At 51.0% G+C, this 14,932-nt stretch overlaps 1 protein-coding gene across 6 annotated transcripts in view; it reads right to left on the minus strand.

The window, feature by feature from the left end:
* The window catches only part of PEBP4 (phosphatidylethanolamine binding protein 4), a 206,395-nt gene that overhangs the window by 183,694 nt on the left and 7,769 nt on the right, over window positions 1–14,932 (minus strand).

A 14,932-nucleotide genomic window follows, 5' to 3' on the forward strand; every position in this document is an offset into this window, starting at 1 on the left:
GAACCAGATAGCTGGGCTTCAAATCCCAGCTGCATCACTCACCAGCTGTGTGACCTTGGGCAACTTGCTTAATCTATCTGTGCCTCAGTTTAGCTCATCAATAAGACTGGCATAATAACCATTGTGAAGAGCAAATGGGTTAATGTTTCCAAAGTACTCAGAGCAGTGCCTGGCACATGTCACTGTGCTGAAACAAAATAATCCAGTGAAGTCAGGGGATTGAAAAGATGAGGCATTTCCAATAAATATCTTTGAGGCGCAAGTGCGTGGATTCTCTCTGGTGGCTGACTCCTTGCCCCAAAGGCAGTGACTCCTGAATGGGGCTGTAGGGGAGGGAGTGCATGAAGGGTTAAACCCCCAAGTGAACAGAAAAACAAGTTCCATCTGGTCCCTGGGACAAAGCGACAGCCTGCAAAGCCCCCAGCCCGGGCTCCTGCTCAAAGGACACATTGCTTTTTAAAATTCCAACTTGTGGCTGCCTCAATCTATAAATCAACCAGTTCTCCACACCCGAGAGCTTGGAGCAGGATTCACAAATGGCAGCGAGACATTCGTGTTCCGAGAATAGGCATCTGAAAGTGCCTTTGCACCCAGGGTACCCAGCCTCCCAGCTTCCCGGAAGGTCCTGGGGCCAGTGCCTCATTCTGACTCCCCTTTGGAGCAGGGACTGCTCTCCAGGTGGTAAAGAGAAGCAGGCTCAAACTGAGGCTGGGACTTTTAGATGCCCCCACATAAGGGAACTGTCCCTGGGACTGAGTCGCATCAGCTGTTTGGTAATTTCAATAGTTACCTCCCCACACCACTGCTGGACCCCATCCTTAGGTGCCAGGCTGGGCGGGGAGAAAGGCCAAATAATGAGAACCATAGCTACTGCATCAGGGCTCTGGGGGAACCCTTTCAGAGAAGCAGAGGGTTTCTTCTTGGTTCCCTGGCCAATTTGCTCACGGGGCAGCTTGTGCCTTCGCGTGCCCCATGGGATACCAGATCCCTCCATATCTGGAAGGGGAGAGGGAGCCAGATTGAAACCCAGAGTCCTCCTGAAGGGAAGGGCCCCTCAGTTTTTACCCCCGCCCCCGACATATGCCCACGCCTGCCCAGATAATGCTGAATCCAGCCTTAGCACCAACCCTGCAGAGCAGGGAAGTAATTCACAAAAAGTTGGGCAATTCAAAGTTACAGTTTCCACAGCAACCAGCACTCAGACCATTTGGGTAGCTGAAGCCTTTTCCTCTTAGCATTCACTTTTTTTTTTCCCTCCCCAAATAGCATTTTTTTCCTTATTATTAAAGTAATACACATTCACTAGAGAACATATGGAAATTACAGAAAAGTGTAAAGGAGAAAATAAAAATCACCCTTAATCTCACCACTCGGAGCGATCCAGTGTTAACATTTTGATGTATTCTACATTCGTCTAGTTTTTTTTATGCATGCATAAAAAGATATAATTTTTGAAAATTGGGATATAGTGAAATTACTGTTTTATCATTTGGTTTCTTTCGCTTAAAAACACATTATAAGACTTTTCAATAGCCTTAAATATTCCTCGAGAACCTGATTTTTAATAGCTACGTCGTACTTTTTCATATGGATAGAAACATATTCTATTTAACCAATCTATTGTTGAACGTTTAGATGGTTTTCAATTTGCTTTTTTAAATCACACTACAATGAATATCCTTTTACATCAATTTGTGTATATGCCTCTGATTAAGTACCCAGATTAGAATAAATTCATAGAATTTAAATTACTGTTCAAACACAATGAACATGTGAATAATTTTAATATGCATTATCAAATCACCTTCCAGAAAGTTTGAGCAATTTGTAATGTAACTCTCCTTAAAAAAAAACAACAAAAAACAGAAAACAAAAAAACAAAAACCCGAAGTGCAAATTTGGTAGGTTGTAATCGGTTTTAAAAATTACATATATATTTTAATTATAAATGCAATTGAGCTTTCCCCTCATATTTTTAATGAGCTTTCTTCTGTCTACAATCACCTGTTAATGTCCTTTCCCCCTTTTTCTATGTGGTATTCATCTTTTCCTTCTTTATAAAAGCTCTTTATACATAAAGATAATAATTCTTTGCCATATCTGTGGCACATTATGTTCTCTCAGTTTGTCACTGGATTTTTACTTTGTTTATGGCATTTTTTTAAAGTGCAGAAGTTTCAAATATTGTAACTCACATCCATCCTTCTCTTCATTTACGACTTTGTCTTTTGATTTTTATGCCTAGACAGACCTTCTTCTCTACCATGCAATCAGATAAATATTTATCTGTATGTTGCTTTTCTAGTCATTTGATGGCCTGGGGGTTTGGGTTTTACACTGACTGCTCTAAACCACCAGGATTTCACGTAGAGGGGGGTTTCTGCAATCGCTTGTCTAATGGTCCTCAGGCTGGAGTCTGCAGGGCCAGGTCAGAGATGGTTGCCAGGGAGATGCAGGAATTGACCTGCCACTCCTGCCTGTTAGGAGATCTCAGCCTTGCGGACACCTTTCCATGGAGCCCTGGTTTTTTCTAGCGAATGGAAGAAACGGACAGGGAGGAGGAAATTGCCGTTCCACGATTACACACTGAAAAAGGTACACCTCACGAGGCTTTGTTTCCCATCTGAGATGGGGGAGGTGGAGGCTGGGGAGTGCTAGATACCGGGAGAGCTAGCGAGCAGCTTCAGTCTTAGCCCGTTAGAAATCAAGGGGTTAGACTCCAAACCTGAAATTAACTGTCCCTCTGTCAGCAAAAAAGAACTAAAAGCAGTCTTGTGGGCATTGCATGTCACCAAATAACAGGTTTCCGTGAGAAAGAGGACACCTGGGGCTTGAACTCCCCAGATATGTGGATCTTCTCTCAGTCCAATCGCCCAAGGGGCACAGAGAGTCAGGGAGGACCAGGCAGGAGGGCGTGATTCCGAGCAGAGGGACAGCATAGGGAAGCCGCTGCTGCAGGCCGCCCCCGCTCTGTCCAGCCTCAGGAGACGCCTGCTTTTCATCATCCCCATTTCAATCTAGTCCCCAAAACTTTTTGCCAAGCCTGCTCACCCAGTTTCTAAAGTCATCTTTGCACTGTTGACGAGGCATTCATTCCACAGGTTTACGTACTCTCTGCCCAGCGCCGTTTCCAGCCATGATGATCTATTCCTTTCCAAAGGGGGAAAGAGTATTTCCCTCCCATCTCTTGCTCTCTGTTGTCTCTCCTTAACCCCCCTGAAGACAAACAAACAAAAAAACCCACAACCTTGTGGCTGCCTCATATCCATGTCTTCTAGCCTTTGTCCTGCCTTGGCTGTCATGCTGCCGATGGCACTAGTCCCACTGGGCATCGGAGAGCATCGCCAGCAGGTACTGACTGCGTCCTGCATTGGCGCAGATAGGCTTTCCGTGATCTCCCATACTAGCTATTCAATAACTTTCATTCAACAAACATTTATTAGGTGTCTACTGTGTGGTGGAGATGGTTCTAGTGCTTGGGATACCCTAGGGAATAAACCAAAGATTCTTCCCCTCATGGAGCTTATACCCCAGCTGTGGGGTGAGGGTGGGAATAGAAAAAAACAAAAATGGAAACATAACAACTGCAGGAACTATGTGTAGTTTAGAAGGGGACAAATACCGATGGCAAGAAGTAGAGAGGAGTGAGGGGGCTGAGGAGAGCCTGCTTGAGAAGACGACATTTAGGCAGAGTCTGAAGAAGGTGAGGGCATGCACCACAGAGGTGAGGGGGGCAGTGAAGGGCAGAGGAAACGCTGTGCGGGGGCCTCCAGCATGGCTGGTGTGGTCAAAAAGCAGACGAGACACAGGGAAGCCTGAGCCAGTGGCGGAGGCAAAAATGGCAGGACTTGGGGTCAGAGGGGTGACAACGGGCCAGGTGATATAGGGCCTTGTAAGCCATTGTGAGCTAGCTCTTCAGCACTTATGCTGGTGACCTAGGGAGAAATGGAAGTGTTTTGAGCAGAGGAGAGAATGATCTGACCTGGAGATTTACAAGCTTGCTCTGGTGGCTCTGTCGAGGACACGCCGGGCATTTGGGGCAGGTGCGGGAGCCAGGAGACCAGTTAGGAGGCTGTTGCAATAATCCAGGTAGAGAGGGGATGACTGGCCAGGACATTAATGTGGAGGGGAGAAAAAGCGGTCAGCTTCTGGAGAGATTCTAAGAGCAAAGCCAAAAGCATTTCCTGGTGGGCTCCTGATGTGTGGTGGGAGAGAAGGAACAGTTACTGGTGACTCCAGGAGGTCCAGAGGGAGGCGGAAGCAGTTCTTTGCCGACATGGGGAAGACGGTACGCAGAGCAGGTTTGGGGGACAGTGGAGACGGCACTGGGGTTGGACATGTTGCCTGTGTGGATCTACCAGACACCCCAGTGGCCATGTGAGTAGGACATAGTGTAGATGACATTTAAAGTTGCGACACTGGGTGCAACTGCGAGGGAGAAAGTGTTGATAAAGATGACGTGAAGACCAAATACTGAAGCCTGGGGTATCCTGCATGGAGAGGCTGGCGAGAGGAGGAGCACCCAGCAAAGGGGACCGAGAAGTGAAGACCAGAAAGGGAGAAGGCAGATCTCCATCAAGTGGGTCCCAAACGCCAGGTGACAAAACATGCCTCTAGGAGGAGGAGGAGGTGATGGCCAGTTGGGCCAAAAGCTCCTGATGGGCCAAGAAAAATTAAGATTGATAACCAACCACTGATCTTACCAGAAATGGATCCTATGCCCATTTTAAGGGGTGGAAAAGGGATCTCAGAGAGAAGTAACTTGGCCAAGGTCACGGCATTATGAACAACAAACTAGGATCTAAGAGCCAGGACCCTGGATGCTTCTCATACCAACTGTCAGGTTCCAAGTGCTCTGTAAACCAAGGGAGTTGGCTCAGCTTGCACACTCAGCAACTCTCAGTCCTGCAAGACTATTGCTACTGTGCAGGTTAGGTTTGTAGGTGAGCAAAACGGGCCTCACAGAGAACCAGCAGCATAATTTAAATCAACTTTTACTGCCAGGTGGGATGTGAGGGCATTCTCTCTGCGCTGGTCTGCCTCGGCCCTGCTCCCTGCATTCTAATTGGCAGTTTCACCCACTGATTGATTAAGGGACTGGCCCCCAAGAGCATTTCAAGTTAGGAATTCTAGTCCAGGCATATGTGTATTTGAATAGAAGGGCATTTCCACTGCAAGCTGGCAAAGGAGAGGCGAGCAAGGGATGCAGAGGTGTCCAGCCTCAACACAAATCAGGGACCCTCCGCTGCTCTATTATCAGGTAGGTCTCCACCGTCCTGTCATTCTGGCCAATGCCTCCCGCCACCTGAGACCCTGGCCACCTTGCCCGCTCACACTGCCAGGGGCCGGATGACGGTCGCCTATCTCCCCCTGGTGTCGTCTCTTGCAAATGCAGCCCCAGGAGGTAAAGGAGGCCCTCTCCGCAGCCACGCCCACAAGCCACGCCCACAACCCCAGGGCGGGCTCCCTCCCAGCTCTCTGGGCCCCGCCTGCCTCCGCCCGCCCACCTATGGTCTCTGCATTCCGCAGGTAGCGGGCAGAACTCAGGCCTGGGAATTCAAGCACCGATTGGATTGGATTCTCCTGACCCTACGTGGGTTAGCAGAGTAGACCTGCAGGCCGGGGGGAGGAAACGGTCCTTGAGTGTTCTCACTTCTGCAGGTCCCCCAATCTGTCCCTTTGCTAAGTTACTCGATATTGTGCGGCCTCCATGAGCCCCCTTATAAAGGGAGGCGACAGAACAAGAGGAACTCCACAACCCACTCCTTCCCTGTGTTGGTTAGGGCTGGTTTCTTCCTGGAGCTGGAGCCGGGTGGCCGAGGTGGTGGTGGGGAAACAGTTCCAGCCATTGGGGTGCACTGCAGAGTGCTCTCTACTCCTTAGGTGGCTGTGCTGTGGTGTGGTCAGGCATGAAGCCACACAGACCTGGGTTCAAATGCTGCCACTCGTAAGCTGTGGAATCTTTCTGTGCCTCAGTTTCCTGACCTGTAAAACTAAGGCAGTCATCCCTACGGTGCCGGTGGCTGTAAGGCTTTAGTGCGACAATGTTCACAAAGTGCTCAGCACAGTCCGGCTGCATGGAGAACAGTCAGTACGCATCACCATAGGCTAAACACTTGGGATCAGAACAGAGGCAGCGTGGGAAAGCACAGTACAGGGGCCAGAGCACCTGAGCTCTGGTCTCCACACCTAGCATCTCTCCGTGTTAGAATAAGCCCATATCCACGGCTGTGATGATACTCAGATGAGGCCTTGGGTTTCCCACCATAGTCAGAGACCCCTGCCTGGCCCGCCTCTCAGGACTGATCAGAGATAAGGACCTCCGTGAAGGGGAAAGGGCTTTGAAAACTGTAACCCTTCCACTCCTGAAACTGAGAGACGACCCAGCCCGCAGCACCTTGCACTCAGCTCTATATCAGAGCACGAATCTCACAGCCCCAGAGCTGCCCGTCTCCTTAACCTGTCTCCCAAGCATACGAAGGTCCCTGCCCGCAGGGAGTTGATCTTGTAGTTGGACAAACAGACAAGAGAACAAGTGGTGAGGGCAGTGACCCTGACACCAGGGGCAGACATGGGTGGGTCCTGTCCACTCCAAAGTGTCCAGTTAGAGGAAGTACGATTCCCAGAAGGGAAGCTAAGCCACAGGACAACTGACCACTGGCTTGGGCAAAGATGGACAGTTTTACTGAAACTCTGCACAGCAAAGAAGGTGCTAGGACTGGCGCTCCGGGTGGCAGTCTAGGCTGTTAATCCAAAAAGCCTATATGCTGTATGATTCCAATGACATGAGATTCTGGGACAGGTAGAGCTATGCAGACAATGAAAAAGATGAGTGGTTGCCAGGGGTTGGAGGGAAGGTGGGATGAACAGGAAGAGCACAGAGGATTTTGAGGGCAGTGGAAATATTCCATATGATGCTGTAAGGGTGGATCTTGTCACTGTTTGTCCAAACCCACAGAATGACCAACACCCTATTGTGTGAACCCTACCATACACTCTGGACTCTGGATGATGACAGTAGCACTCTGGTGGGGGCTGCTGGTAGTGGGGGAGGTTGGGGGGGAGGGGAGCACAGGGCAAGGGGCAAATGCAGAATCTGTGTACTTTCCACTCAATTTTGCTGTGAACCTTAAATGGCTCTTTAAAAAATTCTACTAAAAACTGCATAGATATACATCTCTCTTGAGCTGTTGTTTCTGCATCTATAAAGAAGAGACACCAGTAACCATTCTGCCCACCCTATGTGGTCATGGTTAGGGCTGAATGGGCTCCAAAAAGGAACGAGGGGCTGGGGGAGCAGGTGGGTCACGGGTGCATGGGTGAGGGAGGAGACGTTCAAAGTCCAGATGACAGGCGTCTGCCCCACCGGCCCCTGGCCCCCAGCAGCCACCCCAGCCCCTTCCTTAAGCCTCTGCCCCCCAGGAGGGCTCAGACTGCAGTGGGCTTCTCGTCTTAGCAGCGGCTCTGCCAGCAGAGGCCTCTCGACCTCCTCCTCTCCGCCCTCACCCCCAAACCCACAAGCATTAACAAATAATAAATTATTTAAAATGCCTCACAACCTTTCTCTGAACTCCTCTTGAAGCCACCTCCCTCTCTCCTGCGAGAGCAGACAAGTCACTACAGTCAAAGTGCACATGCTCACCCCTCTAGACGGCTCTGACCAAAGGCTTGGCAGCGATTTAAAAGCCGAGGAGCCTCTGCTCACACTCCCAGCAGACTGCTGAGGGCAGATCCCAAGCGGGCTGAGAGGCCCCCCCCCCCAGCAACCCCCAACACAACACACACGCTGGCCGAATGACCTTTTTTCTTTAAATCAGGATGCAAACCTCCTGGACTCTCCTTTCTGGCCCCATCTGCCTGCTCGGTGGAGCAGCCCACACAGTTTTTTCAAAGAAACATTATTTGATCTGAAGAACATCTGGAGCCTGTTTCCCCAGCTCTCAACTGGACGCTCTCAGCCGACATCAGATGCTCAGTTGCTCAACAGACGCCCTTTCTGCCTGCGAACATCCCTGCAGACTGGGAACAGGCGGCTGTATAGAAAGGTCTGACCAGAGGTTCTGTAAACCTGGAGCAGAGGGTATAATGGCAAGAGAGGTGGTGGAGGAGATGGAGGGCTGGAAATGAAGATCAAGGCCAAGAAGCTCCCCAACAAAAGGTGCCCAGGAGCAAAACACCAGTCACACAAGTGCTTCCAAGGTCATTCTCTTTACAACGACACCAACTCATCAGTCTCACCATTATGAGATGCCTGTTGTGGGCAGGGCTGGGATTTGTTTTTTCCATGTCCCTGGCTCCTGTGTCCGGCAGAGGGGCAGGAGCTGCTCCAGGAACAGACACATGCACAGCACCCCCAGCCCCGCACGCACATGGGGAGCTAGTCTTCAGGAGTTGGGGTGGGTTTGAGAGGCAACACTGGAAGGTGAAAGAGCAGTGAACTTGCTGTCTAGGGCTGGTTCTTCATGCCCCAGCCTTGGTGAGCATGACCTTGACCTTGGGCAGCATCTCTCATCCAGCAGTTGTGGGGAGAATCCCTACTTTGCCTGGCTCCCAACATTGCTAGGAGGACCATGTGAAAGGAGCTCTGGAAGTTTCTCTACCACCTCGAAAGCCGACTGCAGAGGTTAGAGCTGGTGACAAGCATCACCACTCTTTCACCTTGTCGTCTTGTGACTGCAGATGTCCCTATACCAGATGGCTGAGTGGTCCTGGCTGGGGTGGGACACAGTCAGGGGACAAAGCATGAAATGTCATGTGAGCAGGCTTTCCTCCACACATGCGTCCTCCCCTGGGGGCTGGGGCTCTGCTCGCCTGCCTTCCCAGGCCTGGCTCCACCTCTGTTACCACCTCATCAGCTCCTCCAGAGCCTCCAGAAGCCCAAACCCTTCTTCTGGGCTTTTTATCCTTTAGACTACAAACCAGTCTCTTATCATGTGACAACCTATACCATTTATTATGCTTCTGTCACATGTCAGACACTGGGTTACAGTCACACCTCATTCATTCTTCCCCAAAGCATCAGTGGCACATTGGTGGATCCCCCTCCCGCCCGCCCCCAGTAGACTCCTGACTCTGTCCTGACCCTTTACCTTCTGCCCAGCCCCCTGTCCTAAAAATCCTCCCCACCCTCCCACCTGCTCAAGAGCAGGGCCAGGGCATTTGGCAAATCCAATGGCCCTTCCCCAGCCTGGCCCCGCAGCAGCCTCTCCCTTGCCTGTATGACCTGATCTCCACAGGCTGCCTGCTGCTGGCCGCTCTGCATTCTCCCCCAGAGGGGCCCAGCCCCACCCCAGGCTGTGGAGGACCCCAAGCTAGGCCTCCAGTGCCACCTTCTCTTCCCAGCATCAGACAATTTCTGCTTATCACCAGCTATCTCTGGGCACAGGCAAGGGCCTCAGACTCAGTGATGCAAAGGTGCTGCCACTGCCCTGGGTCCCTGTCATCCAGTCCTTCTCCTGTGTCCCTTGCTTGGTGAAAACACATTAGGGGCAGTAATCACGTCTTTCGTCAGCACCTCCCCTTCACTCTCAAAAACATTAAACGTGCTCACCTTAACCCTTAGCCACCCACCTGCTTGTCAAAGGAAACCAAGGGTCAAAACTCCTCCCGGGATCCCTGTCCCTCCAAGACCAGGGGACTCCTCTATGTTCTCAAACCCACGCCCCAGTCCATTCTGCCCAGTCAGCAAGTGTTCTCCCTGCCTGAGCCTCACCTTTCTTCCAGCGCCCCCCACCCCCACGCCCCGAACCTCAGTCACCTGCCCAAGTCACCTTCCTGAACTGCTCATCTGATCATGTCCACCAGCCTAAAAATCAAATGGTGATCCCCCCATACACACCCTCCCCAGCCTGGCTTCACAATAAAATCCAGACTCCATACCAGGACCCACGAAGCAGCACCCATGGCCCCTCCCAGAGTGGCCCTGTCCTCTCCAGAGCCTCACTCACACCTGTCCATGCTGCCATGCCCCCCCCCATCCCCTGCCTAGTCACCAGTACAGTGCAGCTCAAGGTCACCCTGGAGGCCTCTCCTGGCCATAATTCAGCGTGGCTGCTGCCCTGGCCCTCTTGATAGCTGTGGTCCCCCCCCCGCCACCCCCACACCCTGAAGCACTGGCAGTCCCATCCCTGCCATGGGTCTGCCGGCTGTCTCCCCATCTTAGACGGGGAGCTCCACTGACAGTGTCCTTTATCTTTGAATTTCTGGCACTAACAGGGTGGCCCTGTATTCAGTCAATACTTGTTAAGTGAATTATTTCATATCGCCGGCACCAAACCATGCACCGCTGCCTTCCAGGAGCAAAGGCGGGCTGTCTCCTGTGTGTGCACGCTCCCCCTCCCACCTTCTCCCAAACGAGCCCAGGGGCTCTGTCCCGCATGGTCAGGGGCTGCTCTGCCCAAAACGACTCTGGGTATTGGTGACCCTGCGTCCTGCCTAGGCTAATCATTTCATGACGGCAGCAGCTCCCATTTCTCTGCTCTGTGTGTGAAAAGAAGGATGGGAGGTGGGTTGGGGGACTCCGAGGCCCCTTGCGGCAAGGAGGGCCTGTGACCTGACCTCCTGCGTGTGTCTCTAGACTTCCAGGATTCTATATGGTTTGTGTCAAAACTTGCGTATCTTCCTCAGGCCAATGAGGGCAAAGAGGTGGTCCCCCAAAGGCAGCCACAGAGAGGCGGCAGGCCCAGAGTGACATGGGAACGTGTCTGCCCAGCCCAGCAGGAGGCCACTCAGGGTCACCGGCTTTCTGGGAAGGAGAACAGGGCCGAGCTGGGCCCGACTGGAAAGGCAGGGACTGCAAGAAGGACGGCTGTGCTCTTTGTTCCTTCTTCTAATGCGATGCACGCTCCCCACTTAGAGGCAATTTCTTCCCTTCAAAAGGACTCCAGCTGGTTAAATTCAAGGTGAAGAATAAGCCCAGTCAAGAAGCGTCTCAGGGGCCTTTCAGTCTTCAATGCCTTGAGAAGGGATGTGTTTTAAGATGTTTGCCTCTTAATGTTTGTCAAAGCGCCAGGGGAGAAAAGCTTCTTAATTCAAGGCCTCTCTCAGTGGCGGGGCTGTCTATGTTTTCCTGCACATCTTTACCTTCTCAGGAGCCTACCTGACTTCCTCTTCTTTCCCTGCTTCCTCCTACCCGCCCCCAGCCCCCACCCACCCTGGCTGGGGAGAGACCAGTGCTGGCCTGGGTCCTGCAGAGGTCCCAGAACATCGGGCAGCTTCAAGCGCAAACCACTGGGCTCTCACACCTCAGAGCTCACACTCCAGCAGGTGTCCATCCACCTGCCACTCATGCGTTCAGCCACCCAGTCAGCCAGCACGGGGTCTGAGATGCTGGCAGGGGCTGCGGGTGGTTCAAAGAAATACAACACATGGTACTGCTCTCCTAGAGCTTATATGTTGGTTGACGCTCTGGGAGGTATGAATAAGCAACTACAATACAAGACAGAGGGAAGTAAATACCAACACACCAACTTCGGAGGGTAGGGGCCGTGAAAAATGCTCAGAGAAGAAGAGACCCACCAGGGCTGGGTGGGACCCAGAGCGAGGCAGTCAGGGAAGGCTTCTTGGAGGAGGACGCATCTGGGTGGGGGCAGGGTGTCCCAAAGTACAGGCTTCAAGTCTGAGGAAGTGGCCTGAGCAGTGGTGTGCAGGCAGGAAGACCTCTGTCAGAAACAGAAGTGTTGGCCCCTGCCCACTGTGCCCCCCCTTCCAAGGCTTTGGGGCTTTCTTGGTGCGGGGTTCCCTGGGGGTGTCTACCAGCAGCTGTTGCTTTGGTGGCATTGTTTTAATCACCTTTGATGTAAGGCATTGTCCCCACACAGCCAGTCATCCACTTCTTGCCCTTTTCCATCAGATCCTGGGCCCAGAGAAAATGCCTTCATCCCTTCTCCATCACTAAGGACTCAGGGTCTCGCTGCCCCCTTTCGAGGGACCCTGTTTCCAGGTAGCACCTGCTTCCTCCCCCACTTTACCAGGTGCCCCTCTCTGGAGGTGACTGTCCCCATTACCCTTGAAGGGAAGCTCTAGCTAGCATCTTGTTTCTCACTGCTGCCGGCCTGTCTCTACTCCTTATCACCACCTTCCTTAGCAACCACTGTGCCTCCTGTGGTTCCCTTCAGCAAGTCCTCCCCGTGTGAGCCAGCAGCCCCATGTCTCCTCTGCGAGCTCCTGCCAGTGGTCCAGGGGCCAAGCCTTTGGAGCGGGACATACCTGGGTTTAAACCCTGGCTCTGCCCCCTTCCAGCTCTGCACCTGGTCTGATTACTTCCTTCCACTGGACCTTCTCTTGTGTTTCCTACCCAGCATCCTTTCCCCCTCCGATAACCTGCACCCTGATTCTCCTTTGGGGGAACCATCCTCTTGCGCTCTTGGCCCTTGAAGATCAAGTGGGGCTTCCCAACATGACTGTTTGGGTCAAGGATGGACATAGGATCCAAGCAGGAAAAATCTTGGGACTTTTAATGGTTGGACAGGGGTCAGTCTATTCCCACTGGGTTAAAAAAGCTACTAAAACATAAAGAGAATGAGGTCATTTTTGTTACCACAAGGAAAGCGTCTATACACAAAACACAGCATAGAAAAAAAGTAAAGGGACAATTTCCTGGTGATGATGTTTAAGCATCTAGATACCTGAGGTTATCTCTGGAGTTTTCAATCTGTGAATCAGTCGTGCCTTCCCACTTTCTTGGCACAAGCCAGTGGGCGTTAACTTTTTTCACTTGTCACTAACAGTCTCCACTAAAGAAATACTCAACTTGACGAGAACATTAAATGAATTGACTCATGAACAGTTTCCAGCATAAAAGTGGATACCACCCGACCTAGAGATTATCATACTAAGCAAAGTAAGTCAGAAAGAGAAAAATAAATGCCATTTGAGATCACTTATATGTGGAATCTAAAATATGATACAAATGAGTTTATCTTCAAAACAGAAACAGACTCACAGACACCGAGAACAGACTTGTGGCTGCCAAGGGGATATGGAGGGATGGAGTGAACGTCTGGGATGAGCAGATGCAAACCCTGTTACACAGAATGGATAAACAACAAGGTCCTACTGCAGGGCACAAAGAACTATATCAATATCATGTGATTAACCATAATGGAAAGAATATCAAAAGGATGTACATATGTTTATAACAATCACTTTGTACAGCAGAAATTAACACAACATTGTAAATTAACCATACTGCAATAAAATAAATTTTAAAAATAATAAAGTAGGTACTACCCCAAAATAGTATCTTTCCATACTCTAGCTGAACCTGCCTTCTCAAAGGGCAAATTTCCATAAACTGCAATTCTATAGCAGTAGAATGCTACTTTTTCTTTCTTTCTACCACTTTGACCAAAACTTCCTTTGTGAAACCTCTGTCCTCCCCAAGGGCACAGCTCTTTGTCCTTCATAAATCTCCAGGTTTTCTTCTCCACGCCACCTCTTGGCTGAGACAGAATGGGAGATCTCAGGATTTGGAGGGGGTGATATTTTGTGTCTAGACCCAGGACTATGCAATCAAATGCAAAACTTCCCAAACTTGTTCCAAACCTGTTCCTCCCAAGGAACTCAGATACTCAGGAAAGCCTATACTGCCATCTAGTGGGCATCAGTAGAAACAGCAAGTGGGAATGGCACCCTTTGCTTAGCCTCCCTCTTGGGACAGTCATGGGCTGTGCAAAGTATTTGGTCCAAACTCCTCACTCTTTAGGGACAAATGAATTAAGGATGAAGTCAAGAGTCTTCTCCCACAGGGCAGCCTTATGCTCTTCCCTAGAAGACTGGGCTCTTGCCCTGTACCTGTCCTGAATTAGCATCACAGAGGCTTTGATTTCCTCTGCTTCTCCTCCCTGTCCATGGGTGTGACCTGGTCAAGGTTTTTCAGGGAGGAAGGCTGATGTGCATGCATGTGCATGTGTGTGATGCTTGGGAGGGTTGAGGAGGACACCCAGAAGGCCTCCTCATTACTTGCTTTGCTTTGTCTCCCAGAGGAAAGAATGTTTGTCACAGTTGCAATCACCACAGCCTGTCACAGCATCATAGTCTCAGCCTCTTACATTATGAGACATATCACCACCTATGTGTTCCCTGCTAACGAAAATCAGTTAAAGAAAGAAAGAAAAACCTGCCCCTCTGCACCTGAGTAATCTGTGTACACCCCCTGCTCCGACACCTGTCATCTCTCTGTGGCTATGCTGACTGCCTCCAGAGGCATGGTGTCCTCTGTGGCCTCTCTCTGCCATGATACACAGAGGGGACCAGGAGGCTGGCCTCGATGCACATGTGGTCACATCTTGACTATGACTCTTTTGTCTCCACCCATTCATGGCCTGAGTCCTGGACACATCATTGTCCTTATGCCTAGGTTGACACTGGAACCTCCTATTAAAACACACAAAGCAAGGGTCACCCTCCACCCCAACACTTTGGCGTCAAGAAAGAAAAAAAACGGTGACCAGGACACTGGAGCAGCTTCCCCAGCAGCTGCAGCCCCATTTCCCGCTCCTACGGCCCTTCCCCAGGCTTATCACATCCCTAAACCAAGGGAAGCTTCCAGAATAAGATGATACTAATCATTTCTCAGCAAAAGGAATCGTTATTTCCAATCCCTAAAGGGCTTCAATTTTTAAAATTTCAGACTACTCCAGGCAAACTTCTGAGGGTGTCTCATATTGCCCAAGAATCAAGGGTACTGACCTCTGCTTGTTCAGCCTACATGAGAAGCACTGCCCGTTACAAGCCAGGTCCTCCCCATTTAGGTCACTCTGAAAGCCCAGCCACCCTGCACCTCGAGAAAGAACTCCCCACAAGCCCCTCTCTCCCTGTTTTCTCTGCCGACTCCAAAGCACACCCTGGCTAGTCCCCAAGGTGACTGAGGAGCTGGCTCAGGGGCGGGGAGAGGCCCGGGCAGAATGGCCCCTGAGCCTTGTCAAAGCTC

Source organism: Sus scrofa, chromosome 14, assembly GCF_000003025.6.
Source record: "Sus scrofa isolate TJ Tabasco breed Duroc chromosome 14, Sscrofa11.1, whole genome shotgun sequence".
NCBI lineage: Eukaryota > Metazoa > Chordata > Mammalia > Artiodactyla > Suidae > Sus > Sus scrofa.